The sequence below is a fragment of the Tenrec ecaudatus genome, chromosome X (assembly GCF_050624435.1).
Source record: "Tenrec ecaudatus isolate mTenEca1 chromosome X, mTenEca1.hap1, whole genome shotgun sequence".
In the NCBI taxonomy this organism is placed as follows: Eukaryota; Metazoa; Chordata; class Mammalia; order Afrosoricida; family Tenrecidae; genus Tenrec; species Tenrec ecaudatus.
Window position 1 is genome coordinate 86,741,160 of NC_134548.1, and position 20,402 is coordinate 86,761,561.

Here is a 20,402-nt window from a genome sequence, read left to right on the forward strand (position 1 = left end):
CAGACGAGGTTCTGAAATGATTGCATAACAGTGTATGTCAACAAAGCCTGATTTGTGGCAGATGGGGGACTGGTTCTGCCACGACGACAATGCACCTGCTCAATCAGCCATCTCAATGCTATGCCTCTCATACTGCACACACTGTACTCCCTGGACCTCGCTATGTGCAACTTCTTCTTGTTTCCATGAATTATGAGGAACATGAAAGGACAGCAATTTGACAACGCAGAAGAGATGAAGGAAAAACGAGGGGGTGTCCTTTTAGTCATTCAAACAGATGAGTTTGAAAAATATTTCCAGGGATGAAATAGTAGATTTTATAAATGCATTAAGTGCAATGGAGAGTACATTGAAGGTGATAAGGTTGTTTTTTTAAAAAAAATTATATACATAGCTTCGGCAGATGGGATTCCAGATTTGGGGCGTACCCCCTTGTATAAGAAAACTTTTAAACTAATGACAAAAATTGTAAACTTATTACATAAATACAAAGAATTATAATGAATATGACTTGGTTTAATAGTAGGAATAAGAAGTACAATGAAATAAAAGTAGATCAGAAGGATGCACAGATATGTTTTCATTTATTTGTACAGAAAGCACTTCAGTTATGAACAAGTTACTGTCCTAAATCTGTCTTTTGAAGTTAAGTTTGTACATTAAGTCAGAACAGTTCCTTGTGCTTTGTTGTCTTAGTATATTGTCTTACTTTCTATCATAGCAACCCTATAAGGCAGAAGAGAAATGCTCCTTTGGGTTTCTGGGGCTAAAATTCTTTACTGATCTTTCTCACAAGAGCACCTGGTGGTTTCGAACTGCTGACCTCCAAGGGGCCCCTCATCAAATCATATAAGGTTACTATGATGGCACTGAAGTATGCTATGTGTCGGGCTACTAACTGCAAGGTCAGCAGTTCAAAATCACCAGTTGCTCCTTAAGAGAAAGAAGAGGCTGGCTACTCTCCTAAATAGTTACAGTGTCAGAAACCCAAAGGGGCAGTTCTGTCCTCTCCTTTAGGATTTCTATGAGTCAGAATCAACTTGATGGCAGTAAGTGAGTCATGAATCAGAATTGAGGCAATGAGGAAGCTTTCTGTGCATAACAAACATTAAAGAACCATCTTCAGATATATTGAAACATTCTAAACATAATACAGTAAATATAATAATGGTTTATGCATATCACAAAGTAGCACCACTTGTTATTATGAAACGTTGTATGTGACTAATTTTTTAATGTAATAGGTTTTTAGAAGGGCGGTTTGTAGTTTTGTAAGTTGGACATTAGTAACTTGGGCCTACATGTAGTTGTCGTATTTGAATATTGTATTCAACTTTGCTACATGTTGGAAGATAACTTGTATACCTCCATGTGAATTATGGTTACAGTAGAAGTAAGAGGAAACCAGTCACTCACATAATGCATTTGATAGAGACTTTCTTACGCAATGCCGTGTATGTGCTTTTATTGTTCCTTTTGAGAAAAGGAAATGCGCCTTTGAACACTCCCAATCCACAAAGAGCAACAGGTGAATTCTGCTGGTAGGCAACCTTTTGTGACGGAATAGCCAATCCTGTGTTTCCACTAATTTAAAAATTATTCAAGAGCCAAGGATAGATTTTAAAAACAAATGAAATCACCATTATCTGATAATATCCCTTTAAATGTCATAAATAAAACTATGTTAGATTTATTTTCATTTTCATTTTCACTTCAGAGCCTCATGTGCACATTGCGAGAGCTGCATTTGGCTTGAGAGCTGCTGTTTGCTGACCCGTGTGCCAGAAGGATGAGATCTACTTTTTATTAGAATATTCAGATATTGGTCAAAAATGAACCCCCTTTGGTTGTTACTTTCTATTCATTTATCAGCCATTAACAACTGGGGAAAAGATTCCTGGTAATGCACTGGAATTGCCTGCCATATTTTTATGCAAATAATGAATCAAAACTCGAACCCCCTTTGCTAGACTGAGTAGACTAGAGAAACAAATGCATAGAAACTCATATGCATATGGAAGAGTTTTATATAAAGGGCAATTGTACATCATGAAAACCTTCCATCCCAGTTCAGTCCAAGCCCATATATCCAACATTAGCCCATATGTCTGATACCAATCTATAATGTCCTCTTCAGCCTCATGAAACACATACATGATGCTGAATGCAGGAAGATCATAGGCCAGTGGGTGCAAAGACAGTGGCAGTAGAAGCATCTCAGCGCTGCCAGGGGTCTCCATGTGGCTCCTCCAGTTCTCAGGGCTGCATCAGGGTAAGTCATGCGGCATCTCCTCAGGGATGTCTCCCAGGAAGTCATTAGGCATTTTAAATATCAAGATTTTGCTATATTTATTTCAAATATTTCACAATATTCATTTCAATTATTTATTATTTATTGGTAAAGGAATTTTTTAAAAGTCAAGCTAAATTAAATGTACTATAAACATGTACAAAATACCCAACAATTGTTCCTTATTTGAAAGTCTGCGATCCTAATTATTGTGGGTAAAAATCTTCATGTTTATATACTAAGTTTATAAGCTGTGTGTTTACATGCTAATTTATACTCCTTTGAGAAACTCAAGTTATTTGTTGGATGAATGAATGAATGAATGCGTGAGTGAATGAATGAATGACTTTCCTCACTGGTAACTATTTACCTCTTTTCTCCCTTCCTTCCTTCCTTCCTTTCTTACTTCCTTCCTGCCTGTCGCTCTTTCTTTTCCTGAAAGTTTTCTCTTTTGTTGTGTTCTTTTTCCTGTTCTTCTTAGGTTTATTTTATACCTTCAAGTAGTGGTTCTCAGCCCTGGCTAGTTTTACTCTTCAAAGGGGACATTTGACAATGTCTGAAAACAATTTTGGTTGTTCTAACGTGAGAAGGGGTTTTGCTACTGGAATCTAGTGTGTAGGCCTCAAATATGGTTAAATCCCATACAATGGCCATATAGGCCCTAAAACAAAGAATATTCCAGCTCAAAATAACAACAGGTTCAAGATTGAGAAACTCTGACTTAAAGTAACATATTTTTTTTCCTCCATCCACCTGCAAAGTATAGACTGAGAAAAGAAAATCAAAAGTAAGATATGTTTGATGAGAGGAGAATTTCTAAAGTTCCAAAGTGAGATACATGCACTTCTCACCTTATAGCTATAGAATTTTCTAGGGCTTGAGATGAGTAGCCACTACCAAGAAAATCTTAGATAGTACTGTTTCTTATGCACATTCTACTTACTCAGGTTCTCAATATCACATAAATACTCAGATCTCTAACTTGTTTTTATGAATTATGCCCAAGGGGTTGCTGATTTTGCTATTCACCATTCATTGTTTCATTTTGTCAGTTTAAAGTGGCCAGTGGCTCTACCTTTGCCTGCAAGAAAGACTCCATTGCTCTTAGGACTGTGAGACATTGAAAGTTTTCATAGTTTTTTATTCTGGCATGGTTCTGATTGTACTAATCTAGCTAGAACTCAACTCTTGCCTTAATGTTCCTTGCTTAAACATAAAGCTATTATCACTTGTATCATATTTATGCGGTGTGATCTTAGTTTAAAGTGACTGAATTTAGGGGAATCTTATAGAAGATGTTGGGTGTTAAATATTTTCATTGTATGAGGGAAGTCTGGAGAAATTTTATGGTACAAGTGGGTGGTTGTAAATCCTGACATGGGGATGAAGTTTTTCATTTCAGGAGAGTGAGGAGAATCCAGGCTGTATTTGGAGAGTTGTGTAGACTTATGCTTTACTTCAGTGGCGTTTTAAGAAAATGAGGAAGAAGGCAAAGCAAACAAAATAATGCGGCAGAACCCAAGATGGCTCTTTAGGAGTTGATGCTTCTGAAGTTCATTGTTAACGTGAAGAATATCTACAGATTCAAAAACCCAAAAGTGGAGCACACATGGGCAATCCTAGAAAGGATTGTTCACTACTTAAAACCTAAATAACATCATAAAACCAAAGAAATCACTGCTATCAAGTCAATTGTGACTCATAACAAACCGATAGGGCAGGGTAGAAGTGCTTCTGTGAGTTATTCAGACTGTAAATCTTTAGGAGAGTAGAAAATAATTGGCTTTCTCCTTCTGAGCTGTCTGGTGGCTTTGAACTGCCATCCTTGCAGTAGGTAGCCCAACACATTATCATGATGCCACCAGGGTTCTCTTCCTTGTCAAGGTGTAGATCTCTTGTACTAGTCTGTAATGCTTAAGGAAAGCTGTAAGTGTAGTTCTCCGATGTGCAGGGTTGAGGCTCAAGTTCACTAAAACATCCTTGTATAAGGTTGAACCAAATTCAGTATTAATTTTAAAACTTCTCATGGTACACTAAGATTTACCTATGCATTTGAACTGACAGTGTTTTATACTAGAGTGTATCAAGAAAATGAGTGCGCTTAAGAAAACATAATGAGATAAAATGATAGGTCTGACCCCTGGGATTTAAAAGAAGTCTGTGCTTAGTGTTTTTGGATAGTGTACTTAATTTATAAAACAAGGAAATTTAGACTTTTCATGGGCTAGAATTGCTGTGTTGTGTTCCCTGTTTTGTCTCATCTTAATATTTATTAATTAACTTTATAAAGTAAATTTTAGTTTTTGAGAAGTGAATCTTTTGTTATTTTCAGTGAATATCATTTCTGCCAGGAAATTAACTGGATATAGTTGCTTCAGCCATATTTTCCCATCATTTGCTTACCAGCACATTAAGATGCATAAGAGAATTCTGGGTCACTTATCGTCTGTCTACAGTGTAGCCTTTGACTGCAGTGGGAGAAGAATCTTCACAGTGAGTTTAACATTTTTGATACTGTAGTATATTGGACATTTGTAGCAATGGGATCTATACTTCATAACATTGCATTATTCTTGGTAGGGAATTTATCCTTTTTGGATACATGAATGTGGAAAAAGATGACAGGAAACTGAAAATCTTTTTCTCATACTGTATGGTTAAATTTGTGAATGATAATACAATGCCTACTATCTTTGGGGGAGCAATATAAGAAAATTAAATCTTCAGGTTTTATATTCTATATATAATCAATTGATAGTATAGAGGTTGTTAATTTATGTGAAACATGTTTAGATTCTGAATTTTATTCCATTTTAGCAAACGTTTATTAAAAAAGAGTTCACTTAGCATAATTCCACCAAATTTACTTATAATTAACTACATTATTCTTATTGAGTAGCTGAACCTATGTACTTATAAATATTATAGTTGTTTCATTGATTTTTATTTTAGTATGAGTTACTTTTTAAATTAAGTTTTTTATTTATCATATAATATTGTATGCTTTTGAATAAAGAATTGTAGCACACTAACATTTCCCAAGAGGCTTAATCTAAATGCATAAGTACTAAATTAACAAAGAAGTTCACATGTCATAATTTTCTTTTTACAATGGTATGCTACAATATCATAAGTGGTTTGTACTTGGCGAAAGTGTAGCTTTAAAGTTCGTTACAAATTCATCCATTGAGAACTTTAGGACTCTAAATGTGTTACATCAGTATTTTCATGTTGATGATCAAAATGAGGATGATAATTGCCCTCTTTCTTAACAGATAACTATAGAATACCATCAATCACATGAGAAGAGAATTGCTTTTTACAATTTAAAAAACACTTTTGAGAATCTCAGTAGGAAGTTTAATTCAGAATTTTCAACAGTCATTACTTAACTGCTTCAGGTTTGTTAAATGCATGTAGATTTTACTTACATTTTAAAGTATTTATAGAGACAAATATTCAAGCAATGAAAATAAAACTACTTCAGATCAGTCAATTAATGCCAAATCACTTAAAGTTTAGTTAAAACAATTTAGAATTATCTGGACTAGTGATATTTTTGAGGAGTCTTTATAAATGCCATTGCCAATTTGAATAGCACCTTTACCATCTAGTGTTTGTTTATTTTTATGACTTTATCCATATTATACAGAGAAGAAAGTTCAACTGAAATTCTTTGATGCAACTTAATACAATACTCTCTTTGATTTTGAGGGCGATGTTGGACGTATCTTGTGTGTGTCTGTGTTGGCCAATTTCTGCTTCACTGTAAACTGGTGCTTTTGTGTTACTATAGGGTTCAGATGACTGGTCAAAATCTGGGCCACAGATGATGGGTGTCTCCTTGCTACACTTAGAGGTCACTCTGCTAAAATATCTGAGACATGTCTGTGAACTATGAAAATACCCTGATTGCCGCAGGGAGCTGTGATAAGGTTGTAAGAGTGTGGTGTCTCTGAATGTGTGCACCAGTGGCAGTGCTTTAGGGACATTCAGCTTCTATTACTTCCATACAGGTAAGAAAAATGAAACCATACCTCGAACATGTGATGAACATTCATACACACAAACATTGCGCAGATAACAACATCAGAAAGATCCTCTCTTAGGAGAATTCCTCCTAGACTGCAGACAAATTTTTAAATAAATATTTTCACTGAATCTATTCATTTAGAATTAATTAGAAAATGGATTAGAGAGCTTCTTCAAATACAATATGAAACAACTTCTATATCTCTTCAGTTTGTAAAAAGGAGAGCCGTCTAGTAAATAAATGCTTTAGGAAACACACTAACAGCTCTTGGAGAAGATTTAGAGTCTAACTTAAACAATATTTTTACCAGATATTGATAGTAAAAGTCTTAGGAACCACCACATAAAATTTCCCTTAATAAAATTAATAAGTAGAACTTTGCCATCATCTTTGTGATATTGGGAGCAAAACAAGAATCTTTCTGAAATGATCTTTTACATCTAAGTCATAAAGATCACTTTTGGGAATGAGAGAATTTTCATTTACTTTCCCTATTAGTATACAAGTTAATGTTTTTTGTATATTACTTAAATAATATTTCACCTATGTGATGAGTTAGCAAGAATTGGGTTGAATGTGTATTCAATTAAAAACATTGATGTCACAATTTGACCAGACAAGGTTATGTCATGGATTTTGTTTGTGGAGATTACCAATTTCTTCTGCTCCTACCATGTAATCTGACTGCTTATTTCTAGAACCTGGAGAACCTCTCAAAAACAGAAAAAATGACTATTTGGTTACATTGAAAAATATTTATGAAACTGATGGCTTTATAGTTTGGTTTACTAATTTTCTCTCATTTTCTTTGGCACACTTTGGATATTGGAGTGTAGTAGAGATTCACGGATATTTTCTCTACCAATCTTTCCATTAGAGATTTTACATTGAAATACGCTTCTAAGTGATCTTAAGATGTCTCTTGTCTTAGCTCCTGCCTCTATCTAGCCTTTCCTCAGAGGTCAGATTGGTTTTAAAAGAGAAAGGAGATCATGCCACTACTGTTCAGAAACCCTGTAGATTCCACTCTCAGAGTTAAAGCCTGTGTCTTTAAAATGACCAACAAGGCCCTAGAAAACTTTGTTCCTTTTGACCTTGCCTCATCAATACTCACTTGCCCTTTCTTAATCTCCTTCAGCTGCTACCCTCTCTGCTTTATCTTGAACACGCTAGCTATTTCCTACCATTTGGCTGGCTGTTTGCTGTCTCTAGAATCCTTAAATATCCACGTGGCTTTCCACCGACCTCCCTTCACTTTATAAGTACTTTGTGTAAGTGTTGCCTCTGGGACACCTTCTCTGAGATCATCTTAGTGCTCGACTTGAAACTGTAAGCCACACACCACGCCTGATTGGCTACTCTAACAAAAACACCCAAGTGGATGGCTGTAACAAATCAATGCATTGACTCATCATTTAAGAGGGTAAAAATCACAATCTAGATCAGGGAGTAGGCTCTACAGGAAGGCATTTTTTTTCTCTTGGCTCTTGGTATAAGGTACTTCTTTCTTTCAGCTTCTGTTCCTGTTTGATCTTTATATGGTTAGTTTCTCTCTTCTCCCATCTCTGCTTGGTTGATTTGTTTAATCTTATTTAATCTATCTCAAAAGAGGTTAATTTACACTATACCTATACTAATCTTGATTGATTTACATAACACAGACTATCCATTCCCAGATCAGATTAAAACCACAGACATAGAAGTTAGGATTTACAAAAAATATTTTTCGGCAACATATTTCAATTTATACAAGTCGTGGTGGCACTGGCCTTCTAAACATAAGATCAGCAATTTGAAAGCTCCTTGGGAGAAAAATCAGGACTTTCAACTCCCATAAAGAGTGGTAATCTCAGAAGCACAGGGACAATTCTACTCTGTCCTATAGGGTAAATATATTTAGGTATTGACTTGATGGTAGTGAATTTATTTGTTTGATTTTCGTGTTTCAATTTATAACTCTCTTTTTCTCCTTCTTAGTTTTATTTTTGTGCATAGCAATGATGGGTATTTTGCATACTATACACATTATTTATTTATTATTTATTGACGGGCTATAATTTATTGGATATTGTCTTCCCAAATTTCTTTTCTTCCCACGTTAGTTCCCACCTCTTCCCCTCCCTTTCCTACCTTTCACATCACTTCCTTTCTTAACAAAGTTGAGATCATATAATTGTAGTGATTATCAATAAGTAATTTTACTTGTTATTGCGTATTTCATAAATTTTCTATATTAAATATATTACATTGTACATTAGATATAAAAGCCCAACCACCATTTCCAACATGATTTTTCATTTTAAAAACATCCAATTAAGGTACATTTTAATAGGCCAGGAGTCAGTCACTGGTTCATGTAAAACAAAAGGTTGGAGATTGCAGTCTACCAAGAGGTGCTTTGCAAAAGTGACCTACTTAAAAATAAAATCAGCCATAGAAAACCCTATTACTCTCTCATGCATGATATTGCAAAGAGTTGGAGTCAACGCAATTAGGGTTCTATTATTAATGGACTAAACTACCCCTTGTGATTGATGAGACATAGAAGTTATAAAGTCTCAGAATTTCTTGAAACTTAGTAAAATTATGCCATTTTATATTTAATTGTCAAGATAAATTTATATTTTAGACTTTTTTAGGACTTGTAGTCTGTTGCAACATACAGTTCAAAAATAGCTATAAGAAATGGGTATAAAACATTGACTGTCCCAATGAGACTTTATTCAATTAAACAGGGAGCAACCTGGGTATGCAAACTTTTGCCCTGGATTATGCATTACACTTTTTGGTGTAGGGTTCTTTTACATCAGAAATGAAAATACAAGTATGCTACCTGAGTACTGAGTTGTTTCTACTGTAATGACTTAATGCGCAGTTAGTTTGGAGTCAGGTCCACGATGTTTAGAGTGTGTTTTCATACAAAAAAACTAAGTAAAACCCGACATCTAATATTTAGTGATATCTAATATTTAGTGATAGCTTTCTTTTAGTTACTGAGCCCTGGGGGTATAGCAGCTACACATCACGCTTCTAGCAACCATATCAACAGTCTGACATCAACAACCGCTCCATGGGAGAAAGACAAGGCTTTCTATTTCTGTAAAAATTATGATCTCAGAATCACATGGAGGCAGTTCTAACCTGTCCGGTAGGGTCTCTAGAGTCAGAATAGACTCAATGGCAGAGGATTTATTTTCTCTTTTTTCTTTAGCTTTGGATTAAAATTGCATTTAAATTCTATTAACCTGGTGACTCTTCCCTTCTTTGTGATTCTTTTCTGATGAGGTATAAAAATACTGAGAATCAAAGCCTGAGAATTCTGTATGATAATGGCTTTATCGCACCAATCAAGATAGTAGTAGTCTTTTAAAATAGCTACCTACGTATATCCCCTTCCCTCGCTTTTTTCACTTTTAATTGTGATTTCTGTGAAAATTTCCACAGCAAATTAAAGTTGTTTTCTACTCAACTACTTGCACACATGTAGTTACATGGCATTTATGGTTAGTTCCACCATGCAACTTCACTCTTACCACTTCCTTTCAGTGTTTACTGTTTCCATTTGTGCTTATTTTCTAATTTTTAATCCCTTGTGATTCCATATGGTTGATTGTAATAAGGAGTGCATATCTCCCTGGTTTCAGACTTCTTTTTAAAGACCTACTGTTTGAATGAAAGTTGAGCCTGTGGGGCAAATTCAGTTACGGACCTGAAGAGTTATGATTAAGAGTTACAGTACTGGGGGTTTCACCATTCTTTCTCAGGCTAATAACGCTGGTTCTTTTTATGTTCCTGGGTTTTGTGTCACATTTTTCTTACTCTATTCAGAACTACCTCTACTGTGATCCCTTTCAGAGTAACAGCTGGGCACCATTGAGTTCTTTTGGCCTCAGCGTCTGGAAGCTGAGGTTTACGTGGTCGGTTAGTACTTTGAACTAATACTTTCCACGTGCTTTTAATTTTTTTCACCTTTCTTTGCTCCTGATGGAAAGCGCAATAGTTGCACCTTAGATGGCTACTCACAGGGCCCGGTCACTACATAACAAAGTATGATGTGGTAGAACATTTTCTTGCTTGACTGTTTTTTACCAATTGACTTTGATGTCTCCCTCAAGAATAGGTTCCCAAGCCCCAAGGCCCAGCAGCTCGATATGTTTGGTTATGGCTAACCAGGTGATCCACTTTTATGGCCTGTTTGCCCTATTATATACATCGGCACATTTTCAGTAAATAAAAATATGTATATAGAAATATCATCTGCCAAACCTATATATGGTCATTAATAGTTCTTTATTGTCCGGTCCTCCCTGTTTGCTTTGGCTGTGTGCCTATGCAGTCACTTGTATATGAATGTGTATTATTACTTACATTGCAGGGCTGTGTACACAATTGTATTTACCTGTGTTATCTGTAACGTTTGTGCTCCTTGCCTTACTTTCCCTTTCATTAGTGATACTGTGCTAATCACCCCTTATTGTATATTGTCTTTCTACTCACCCATGTTAATACGTGTCCATTATCCAGTTATGACATTCCCTTTTCTTACATTCTATCCCTGGTAAACATCAAACAGTAGTATTTTCTTTGTATAAGCTTTCTGTGAAATATAATAGTGAAATAATATTGGTCCGTTTGATTGCCTAATGTTATTCACACAATGTTCTTCAGATACATTCACATTATGAGATGCAGCATTACTTTATTTTCAACTTTTCATAGTATTCCATGGTGTCTATGCACCATAATTTTGTTTATGCATTCATGTGTTGATGGACACTTGGGTTGCTGTGTGAGTCTGCATAGACTAGAGAATCAAATTCATAGGCACTCATATGTCTTTAATGAAGAGGTTTATAAATGAGAGCAATTGAATATTGATAAAACAATCCAGTCCAGTCCAGATCTAGTCCATAAATCTGATATTAGCCCATATGTCCACTACCAATCTATAAACACCTCTTCAGACTCACGAAACACATGCAATGACATCGAGTGTGGAAAGATCACAGGCCAGTACCTAGGAAGTCTTGTAGTTCCAGTAGCGTTGTAAGCATCTCAGCGCTGTTAGGGGTCTCCACAAGGCTTCTCCAGCTCCCAGGCCACAGGCTCTATCAGCTTAGCCATGTGTCTTATCAGTAGAGCATCTCTCAGGGAGTTCGCAGAGAGTGAGAGTGTGTCTCCCGCCCCAATGAGGAAATATGGGAATTCCCAGAATCCTCGTGGGAAGGCCATGCCCACGAAGAGTTCTCATTGGCTATCTAACGATTGATACACTAGACTTAACCCCTTCACTTGTAACCTCTAAAATTGGTGACAGATTATATAACTACCACAGCTGCTTCTCTCATTTTGCCATTATAAATGATTCTGCAACAAGCATGGATACATGTATATATGGTTGTATTCCTGCTATATTTTCCTTAGGACACATGCTTAGTAGTGTGATTGCTGGATCTATCAGGAGATATAGTGTCTGGGGTTTTAAATGCTTGAAAGTAAACATGTAGCTATCTAGCACAGAAGAGACAAAGTCCACATGGAAGCAACACACCAATATGTGTGACCATGAAAGGCACAGGGGACCAGGTTTCTTGTACCAAAGGCGGCGGGAAAAATGATATCACCGTGAATGTGGGGAGCGCATGATGGGGACCCAATGCCCATCTGTAGACAACTGGACCTGCCTTGCAGAGGGGTAGTGGGGAGGAGATGAGTCGCTCTAGGTTCACTGCAGCAACAATGAAATTCACAACCTTCCTCTAGTTCGTAAATACTTCCTCCCCACAACTATCATGATTCCAAATCTACCTAGCAAACCTGTTAGACCAGAGAGAGGATGCACAGCTGTACAGATGGGAACTAGAAACGCAGGGAATCTAGGACAGATGAACCCCTCAGGACCAGCGGTGAGAGTGCCTATCCTGGGAGGGAAGGGTAGTAGATTAAATATTTAATTTAATTTAATTTATTTTCTTTAGTGTAAGAATCACTATCCATTAAGATCACCAGTTTAATACTAGACCTCCTTCCCTCCCTTGTCTCTCCTCCTTCTATCCCTTTCCATGCTCAAAGTTTAGAGGACTGAGACCACAGAGGAAATGAAAGGAAAGAGGAATTGGTAATAAGATTTTCTGAATGAGTACCTACTATGCTAGTGTTTTCTACAAAATTCATTTCACCTAATTCTCAAGTCAAGTGCTATTATCCCTCTTTTATATTTATCAACCCTGAGGTCACTTATCCTTTTCTCTGAGCTATTGTTACGTTTTCACACTATCCTCCCAAAGTAAAGCTAGAGACAGCTGTGCTAGCACTCTACCTATGGGGCTACTTGCCCGGCCCTTTAATTTCCCCAGATGATCACTATGTTTTACCTCTTAATTTCCCTACCTTACTGACCCTCCACACACATATGGAAATGTTTGTGTGCATGTGACATTCGGATAATGGATAAATATGTGGCACCTGGAAACACAAGGAAGATGGCTGACTGCTTTAGATGTAATCAGGTTCTTTTATTTGGTTGGAGGTGAACATCGCCAGCATAGTTAAACATGGAGTATTGAGAGGCAGATGATGGGATAAAAGAACATTGGACCCAAGTTCAAACCCATTCTCTGTCACTTGTTAGCTCTATGACTTTGAAATACTTGCTTCAACACCATGAATTTTAGTTTTATTATGTGTAACATTGGGCATTAGGATAAAAATTACTCTTCAAAGCCCCTTGGAATGTTAGCACAATTCTATAATGGTTACTAGTTTAAAAGTTAGAAAGGGAAACCGTAGTAGCTTATAGGCTATGTTCTTCCTTCTCTTTGTTAGGTTGCCATCGAATGAATATTGCCTGATGATGTGCCATCCGCACAATTGTTGCAATGTTTGGGGTTAGCTATTGCATTATTCCATCTCATGGAAGGCGTTTATCTTTTTACTATTATTTAAGGGTACCTTATTTGAAGGTCTAGAACTAGGCTCCTAAGTCAAGATATGAATAGTACATTTTTTGCCACACTGGACAAAGCTCTATAGTAGTTGTAAATTTTCTATCAGTAGCATTTTAGCAGGTCTTAAAATTATGGAGTGGTTTAGTGTAGTGGTTTACTTAATATGACACTTCTACCTATAGTTTTATTACTCCCACCAAATGATGGGGTAGGGCGATGCATATGTGATGTGCTTGTGGCCCGCCAGATATGAGATAGCTTGCTAATAATGTAAATCAAGGTACCTACCATCCTTGTTGTTGTGGAACAACACAAATAGCGTTTATGGACCCTGACTTGTGGATTTGTCAGTCTTACCATTTTGCCAGGCTTCAAATGAACCATCCCAGAAGCAGAAAGGAAGAAGAACTAGGGATGGAGCGCATCCTTTGGCCCAGAATCTCTACTGGAAACCACCACTAGTGAGGAGGAAGAGCTGTAATGCTGGACACATGATGAGTAGTAGTTTCAGAATAGCAGCGCAGGAGCGGAGCAGATCCAGGAGACAGCCATGAAGGCTTCATGGTCTACAAATCGAGAAAGCTTAAGTGCCACGAGGTAGGGGTTCATGGTGCAGCACTGCGCCTCAGAGTCCTTGGCGCAGCTAAGTTTGCCATTTTACAGTAGGTTGGTTCCTGTAAAGGACGATAAAGAAATGAATAAAATAAGGAAATGATTACATTTCTGTAAAACACCCAGGTTATCAAAATTAGGAGGGTAAAGCAATTATTGAAGAACACCTAAAGACACTAATACTAGAAATGCTCCCAAGAAGTAGAGAAAAGCCATGACATTTAAATTTCTTGATTGAGATCTGCATCGGTGGTTGCCTGCCATGTCAAGATAACTGAAGCTAGTGAAAACCCTTTTTAATGACAGAAGAAGAATTTTAAGAATCAGACATTAAAACCTTTCTGCTTTCAGTGAAAAACCTTTGTATCTCATATTGAAAATGCAGCTTCTATGTAGTTGCAGTAGGTTTAATTCATATAATATACAAAATGTGTTAATTCCTTATATGCTTCATAAGGTTTTGGTCAGTGAGAGGCTCTTAGTAAAGTTTTGAGGGAGTTAAAGTTATATTTGGAATTTTGACTGAGCACACAATCTACCTCTTAAATTAGCCTGTTCAAAATTTCTTTTAGAAAATCTTTATTGGGAGCTCTAACAGCACTTATAACAATCCAGACATCAATTTTATCAAGTATATTTGTACAAATTTTGATATCTACATATGTTGCCATCATCATTTTCTAGACATTAAAATTTTGGTCTGGGTTAAAGATAAATTCATAAGACCCACATGGTGCAATAGTTAAGTACTTGACTGCTAATCAAAGGCTGACTATTCCATGCCACTCAGCAGCTTTGCTGGTGAAAGAATTGGCAATCTGCTTCTAAAAAGACTTCAGCGCAGAAAATCCTATGGGACAATTCTACTCTTTTACCTGGGTGTCCTTGAATCAAAACTTCATCCGGTAGCAGTCAATGCCGACAAAGGTGAGTTTACAAAACTGTAGTCTCTGAATGCTGTCAAATTTAATGAAGTAAACATCCTTAGGGTCATGTCAAAATAAATTTGTTTCCTCTTTATAATCGAATGCTATAAGGCAGCTATTTTAAGAAACCTAATGCAACGTCTAAAACCTTGAGCTGTGTTCATGGAAGTATAGTTTCCCGATCAAAGGAGATAATTTACTACTTTCGGGGCTGTTCATACCAAGGGAACATTTTGCTCAGTTGTTATTGTAATTTTAAGAGACTCGGTGCTTGATGAACTAGAGAATTTTCAGAAGACAATACTTACAGCAGTGATTTGGTAAAGGGTATTTTTTGTTAGAGAGTGGTAGGACAGAGAGGTTCCAGGATATTATGTCTGTAGAGAATCACATGTTGAGAGAAGTTTTAAGGATCAAATATTAGACCAGTTACAGAGTATGATTCATACACCTCATGTGTGTCAGAGTAGATCTGTGCTCCCTGGGGTTGCCAAGAGTGGATTCTTCAGAAGTAGATCCCCAGGTCATTCTGCCAGCACTCCTCTGAGTAGATTTTGTCCTAGAGAGAAAGCACACATTCTATAAAGTTAACATGAAGAGATTTATTAAAAATCTACAGATAGTGTGGACTAGAAGGTTGACCAAATTCAGAGACTGAAGGAGGCTATTCTGATGGACAGTGAAGCAGCAAGCATTCTAGTTCAGCTGAAACAGGAATTCAAGCCCCGAATCATGATTTGTTGAATGACAGTCATTGAGGCAAAGACTGAATAGTCAGAAGGGGGGGGGTTAACAGGGATTGGTGGACTAATATATATGGTTATACAAGTGGTTAAGCACACATAGCTGCAATTATGTGCTATTTAGTTAATTGCAGGATACTCACAGGACAAGAAGAGTATATGGTTTTTGGAAATCTACTTTTAAAATAACTTTCTCAAGCATATCAATTCTAGGGTCCCCTGCAAATATTGATTGATAATGCTATATATTGAGAGCTTTCGGGCATAGGCTATTGCATTCTACATCTGTTTGACCATAGAAGAAAGAACTGTTGAGGATAGATCATGGTATCTTTCATCTGCCTGGCTACAGAGAAGATATTTCTTTTATGTTTTTTTATTTAGGTTAGAGACAGTGTTGATAGAACAGGCATTCACATCATTGGGCAACACATCCCCCGGTAGAGCAGACAGCAGGCTATGTGCTTCCCATGTCTCGGGTCAGATTTCAGCATCTGCGTGTTGGGTTGGAAGCAGGAGCTGTGGATCTCGGCCACAGAGAGCTGTTCGTGAAAGGCTTTATTGGCAGGGATGATGGGGCATAGGTAAGCAGGGGAAAGTGGATGTGGGGGTAGGGAAGCACGTTGTTCTGGAACTTGCTGAGGTCCATATTGAAGGTCCTGTCGAAGAGAAACGAGGCAGTGATGGAGGACATGACTGGCTGATGAGGCGGTTGACATGGGTGCAGGTCTGGCGCTTGACGTCAAGGTTTCGGCAGCAGATGTCATAGATGGCTTTGTTGATCACCATGACACCACAATCGGAATGCTCCAGCGTGGGTTGGCTGGTCAGGATGGGGTTGTCGGGCTTCATCACCGCAGTGTACTCCTGAGGGCCTGGGTAGATGGCAAACTCTAGCTTGGACTTCTTGCTGTAATCTAGGGAAAGGCGCTCCATCAGTAAAGAAGTGAAGCCTGAGCCCATGCCCCCACCCGAATTGTGGAAGATCAGGAAGCCCTGCAAGCACGACCAGGTATCTGTCAGTTTCCGTCTGCGGTCCAGAACCATGTAGATGCTCTTTTGCCCACCGCGTAATGGCCCCGGGCATAGTTCTTAGCTGCATCTTCCTTGCCTGTGATCCTCTGCTCTGGATGGAAGAGCTGGCGGTAGGTTCCCGCCCGAACCTCATCCACAACGCTCGGCTCCATGTCCACCGTGACGGCCCGGGGTCCATCTTTGCCATTGCTCCTCTCCCAGAGAAAAGTGGTGAAAGACTCAGCATCGTTGACCTTGCTGGTGCCATCTGCCTGGTTGCCCTGTTCCAGACAGAAGAGCTCCCAGCAGCCACTGTCAACCTGGACTCCTGCTTCGCCCACATGTACTGAAATGCATTCCCGCATCGCGACTGCTTTCCTGTCTCAACCGTTCCAGATACGGCCGCCCGTGCTGTAGTAGGTTGTAATTTTTTGACAATCGTAGTGCCAATAGATGGCAGTCGTGAAATAAAAAATTCAATTTGCTCAGAAAAAGTGGTTTGTTTTCTCTTAGCCAAAGTTTCTGCCAGTAGATGGCAGTGTTGGGGAAAAATCAAATTATGGTGAGACCTGAGGTGGTTTTAACTAGAGACTTTCACATTCTAACAGACTGCGCAGAAAATTACCTCTGTACATTAAAACTATCCACCCATCTGTCCATTAAGGTTCTAAAGAATCACTAATAACTGCATGTCAAGTTGCCTGAGAAAGTCATGGTTCCCTTAGTGGATACATATGTATGTCACTGGTACACTGGAGGGAGGTCAAGCTTAATCTTCAAACATAGCATTTCCCCATCTTCCCAATGAAGATGTTTCTTAATACACAGCCTGTGTATTTCCCATAAAGAGCTCTGACGGTGTAGTGGTTACACGGTAGGCTGCTACCGTAATCTCAGTGGTTTGAAACTAGCTGGTCCATGGGAGAAGACGGGGCTTTCTATTCCCTTAAAGAGTTAGTCTTGGGAAATCACAGAGGCAGTTCTACCTTGTCCTGTACAGTCACTAATTATACACCCATTCCTCATTTATGACCATGTTTAAGTACCAAGGACCAGGTTGTTGGACAAAGTCAGCATTATGCCCAAGTTGGGGTTTGTCCTTATCTTTAGTGTCCATGCGCACACCCACCCACACTCTTACCCAGTAACATTCCAACCCCTACTCAGGTTGCTCACTAACCTGTCATGCAACCCAGTTACATCTGTGTGTGTGTGTCTGTGTGTGTTTGTGTGTGTGTGTGTGTGTGTGTGAGACGGTGTGCATTCCGTCTCCACCATGCCTTCCTACTACTGTGTAATTTGTAAGGGCTATCGGTGGTAGTGGTAGTCAGATATTGCCTACCAATTTTTCTGGACAGTAAACTCACCTTCTCTGTGCCGTGGCTTCAACCTCACAGCCTCACTCAGGCACCTTTAGGCACTCACCTGCCCTCTTCCTGTCTGCATAATGAGGTCTTATCATCCCACCATTGCCCTGTACCCTCTTTGTCTGACCAGGGCATCATGGAAGAACTAGAGAGGGCATTCTGTGGCTGGTTGTCTATTGTCCCTCATATGGTATGGCTGTCACTGAGGCCCCTGGCTTATTTGGGGTAGCCTGTCCATGGTGCCCCAGGCCTTGTGGCATCCTCACACAGGGCCCAGTCCATTTGGAGGATCTACTTCAGAATTTTTTCAAAGTTGGAATTTGAAATAGCAGTGAGGTGTACATATGAGTTGGTAACCCCCCAAAATGGAATTGTGCTGGGTGGAGCAGAGCTTTCTGAGTATGAATTTTTCCCACTAAGCTAACATCAAGCAAATCCCTCTGAGTTAGGGCACTCTGTGGTGTTGCCTGGGAAGGTTCTCTCTGGTCACAGTGAATTTATTTTTTTCGCAAAAGCAGTTTTGCTCAAACCTCATTTTTTTTTGTAATAGCCAAATTAAGTGGCTGTGAAATTTGTTTCCTGCTTGGGAAAAATGCTGCAGAAACTGTTGTGATGTTGAACACAGCTTGCAAGGACAGTGCTATGGGGGAAAAAAACACTCAAGTGTATGAGTGGGTTTCTTGTTTCAAAAAAGGTGAAATGGCAGTTGATGATAAATCTCATCTTGGAGGTCCGCCAACTTCCCGAATAAATGAAAATATTGACTCATAGTGCATTTAGAGTTTGTTGCACCAGGTCAGACTGTTAATAAAGCTTTCTATTTCGAGGTTCTGAAAAGATTTCCTAACCGTGTATGACAAAAAAGCCTGATTTGTGGCAGATGGGGGACTGGTTCTGCCACAACGACAATGCACAATGCACCTGCTCAATCAGCCATCTCAATGCTATGCCTCTCATACTGCACATACTGTACTCCCCTGACCTGGCTATGTGAAACTTCTTTGTGTTTCTGTGAATGATGTGGAACATGAAAGGTCAGCAATTTGACGACGTAGAAGAGATGAAGGAAAAAACAAGGGGGTGTCCTGTCAGTCATTCAAACTGATGAGTTTGAAAAATACTTCCAAGTATCAAATACTAGATTTTCCAGCTGCATTAAGTGTGATGGAAAGTACATTGAAGGTGATAAGGTTGTTTTGTAAACAAATTTAAATACATAGCTTCGGCAGAGGGGATTTTGCTATGTGGGTGTACCCCCTTGTATAAGAAAACTTTTAAACTAACGACAAAAATTGTAAACTTATTACATAACTACACATATTTATAATGAATATGAATTGGTTTCATAGTAGGAATAAAAAAGTACAATGAAATAAAAGTAGATCAGAAGGTTGCACTGATATGTTCTCATTTATTTGTACAAAAAGTGCTTCAGTTATGAACAAGTAACTGTCCTAAATCTGTCTTTTGAAGTTGAGTTTGTACATTAAGTCAGAACCGTTCATTGTGGTTTGTTGTCTTAGTATATTGTCTTTCTATCATAGAAACCCTATAAGGCAGAGTAGAACTGCCCCTTTGGATTTCTCTGAACATAACTGTTTACTGCAGTAGAAAGACTGATTTTTCTCACAAGGAGCAGCTGGTGGTTTTGAACTGCTGACCATCAAGGGGCCCTTCTTCAAATCACATAAGGTTACTATGATGGAGTTGTAGTGTACTATGTGATGGGCTACTAACTGTACAGTCAACAGTTCAAAATCACCAGGTGCTCCTGAGAAAAAGAGAAGGCTGTCTGCTCTCATAATTAGTTACAGTGTCGGAAACCCAAAGGGGCCATTCTGCCCTGTCCTTTAGGATTTCGATGAGTCAGAATTAACTTAATGGCAGTGAATGAGTCATGCATCAGAATTGAGGTAATGAGGTACTTTCCTATGCATGACAAACATTAAAGAAACATCTTCAGATATATTGAAACATTCTAAACATAATATAGTAAATATAATGTTTTTATGCATATCAAAAAGTAGCACCATTTTTAATTATGAACCAATGTATGTAACTTCATTTTTTTTAAGTAACAGGTTTTAGGAGGGGTGTTTGTAGCTATGTAAGTTGAACATTAGTAACTTGGGCCTACACATAGTTGTCATACTTGAATATTGCATTTACCTGTGCTACACGTTGGAAGATAAATTATATGTCTCCATGTGAATTATGGTTACAGTAGAAGTAAGAGGAAACAAGTCACTCAAATAGAGCATTTGATGGAGAATTTCTTACGCACTGTAGTGCGTGTGCATTTATTGTTCCTTTTGAGAAAAAAAGAGTAGCTTTGAACACTCCCAATCCACAAAAGAGCGACAGGAGAATTCTGCTGGTAGGCAACCTTTTGAGACGGGAGAGGCAATCCTGTCTTTCACACCAATTTAAAAATTATTCAAGAGCCAAAGATATATTTTTAAAAACAAAT

At 38.2% G+C, this 20,402-nt stretch overlaps 2 pseudogenes; one reads left to right on the forward strand and one right to left on the reverse strand.

Annotated features, from left to right (window-relative positions):
- LOC142433489 (bromodomain and WD repeat-containing protein 3-like) overlaps positions 1–8,318 on the forward strand; it is a 72,157-nt pseudogene extending 63,839 nt beyond the window's left edge.
- A 7,599-nt stretch (positions 8,319–15,917) lies between these two features.
- On the reverse strand, positions 15,918–16,930 carry LOC142433490 (tubulin alpha-8 chain pseudogene; annotated as a pseudogene).
- Between the last annotated feature and the right edge of the window lie 3,472 nt (positions 16,931–20,402).